The sequence below is a fragment of the Dromiciops gliroides genome, chromosome 3 (genome assembly GCF_019393635.1).
Source record: "Dromiciops gliroides isolate mDroGli1 chromosome 3, mDroGli1.pri, whole genome shotgun sequence".
In the NCBI taxonomy this organism is placed as follows: domain Eukaryota; kingdom Metazoa; phylum Chordata; class Mammalia; order Microbiotheria; family Microbiotheriidae; genus Dromiciops; species Dromiciops gliroides.
Window position 1 is genome coordinate 50,528,010 of NC_057863.1, and position 2,420 is coordinate 50,530,429.

Genomic DNA, 2,420 nt, shown 5'->3' on the forward strand with positions numbered 1-2,420 from the left:
GTGATGACCTGGCCTAGGGTAGGCACCATGTGAATGGAGAAAAGAAGACTCATGTGAAAGATGTTGTGGAAGCATAAATGACAAATCTTGGCTATTAATTAGATATGGATCTTAAGGCTACAAAAGAACAAAAGAGAATTCTGATTTTGGGACACAGGATGACAGTTCCCTCAACACAAATATGAATATTTAAAGGATAAGTGGGTATTTCATCATTACTTTTTTTGGCTATGTTGAGTAGTTGTGAGAATTAAATGAGAAAATTCTCTAAAATGTTTTGTTACCTATATAGTGCCTCCCACATGAAGAGTACCTGTAATTAACTGTGGTTGGCTTAACTTTGTGTATATGCTCACCAGTTTTTATTCTATATCTCTTCACTGTCTATTTATTCTTTGTTAGTCAATTTTCTCATAGGTACAGAGTACTTACAAGATTTAGAAAAATCTTTACTCTTTACAAAACAACCATTTGAGATGATTAGTACCATTTTGAGGTGCAAACTATGGCTGAGAGAGGTTAAGGGTCTAAGGTCATGAAGCAATTAAATAACAGAAGTTGAATTGAGAGTTCTCGACTTCAGATCCAGAGTTTGCTCTCCTGCTCTCTTAATATACCACATTGTCTCTTGCAGATTGTATCTTCTCTTAATTTTGTCTTTCCTCAAAGTATTTATTACAGAGCTCTGTGGACAGGTAGGTGGTGCAGTGGATAGAGCACTGGCTCTGAAGTCAGGCGGACCTGAGTTCAAATCTCACCTCAGACACTTACTACTGTGTGACCCTGGGCAAGTCACTGAACATCAAATGCCTTAAAAAAAAAACAAAACATCCAGAGCCTCTCCAGTCATCCTGATAATTTATCTTGCCAATGGACCCAGATGGCTCTGGAGGAGAGAATGAGGCTGATGACTCTGCACAGCCCTTCCTCACTTAAATCCAATTCATTGAAAGTCCTCTTCAAGAATGAAAGACAAACAACAACAATTACAGAGCTCTGTGCACAGAATTTTCTTTAAAAAAAAACCAAAACCAAAACCAAATTTATTTATACATTAATGTTGAGGGCTGGACTAGAGTTTAAAGAAAAAAGGAAAACAGTATGATACAGTCCTGTACAGAAGAGAGAAGGCAGATTATGAGGAAAGGGAAAAGATGCATGCACACACATACATACACATACAAACAAGATGAAGGGAAGATAGGCTGGGCAGCTGGGGTCAGGGCTCCTGGCTAGTCACCTGCTTCATGTAGGTTTCCAGCAGGTACTTTTTAAAGGCTGTGGGGTTTGTCCAATGGGCTGTCAACGTTGGGTTCTCCCAGCAGGCTCTGGATAGATAGTAGAATGGTCCTGACATCATACAGAGCTGATCACTTGTCCTTAAGGATGTCCAAACATTTATTGCCTTGGGTATCCACATTAGGATGGTAACAAGGTGTGACAAATTTTACAGTGGGAGCATTATATGGGTAGCCACTGGAAAATTCCAAGGAGAGCTTGTACCTCAGGTCTTCATATACTGTCCCAACAGCCCCATGGATGGTCCCAACCAATTTTAAGAGATTGTCAGACTCTGGGAAGGCAGAAGATCCTTTGTCTCCAGACATCATTAGGGTCATCAATTCCTGCTGTAACCTCTTGTCTACGGATCTGCAGGTGCCCACCCCAGGCTCAGCCCCCTTGTAGGAGGCTGTGGTGGCACTGGTAGCAGCCTGGTCGGGGTTCTGCAAGGCCATGGGGGACCAGAGATAAAGAAAGAGAAACTCCCAGGCGGCAACTGCCTGTGCACAGAAATTTCTTTCTTTTTTTTTTTTTGGTGAGGCAATTGGGGTTAAGTGACTTGCCCAGGGTCACACAGCTAGTAAGTGTTAAGTGTCTGAAGCCAGATTTGAACTCAGGTACTCCTGAATCCAGGGCCGGTGCTTTATCCACTGCACCATCTAGCTGCCCCGTGCACAGAAATTTCAAACCAATAAATGTGTGTTTTATTAGCCAATCTGTTATACATACCTTCTGGTTATAAAAAAGCCACTCATGACATTAGGGAAAAGAAGACTCATTCACAGTGAATAGGTGACTTGTTCACATAATTCCCAGGGGACAACATTCATAGAGAAAACCAAGGGTAGAGGACTACTAATTACTACTGAATGCAAAAATATCACTTCAAGCAAGAGACAATTTTTTATGCTGAGAAGCATTCTGCATCTGCAATCAGAATCCTGATTCGGTTACTTACTGTCTATGTGACCTTGAGGAAGTCACTTTCTCCATTTTTTTCTCTGTAAAAAATGAGGAATATGGACAAGGTCCCCACAAAATCTATTATCTTAACTGTATATTTCATAAGGGAATTAAGGCAGAATGTTGAAACAGAAAGGATGTTGGATTCTGGTGTGAGAAGATGTAGATTCAAATGC

At 40.9% G+C, this 2,420-nt stretch overlaps 1 pseudogene; it reads right to left on the reverse strand.

The window, feature by feature from the left end:
• Positions 1–1,219: 1,219 nt before the first annotated feature.
• Positions 1,220–1,736, reverse strand: LOC122751734 (annotated as a pseudogene).
• Positions 1,737–2,420: the final 684 nt, after the last annotated feature.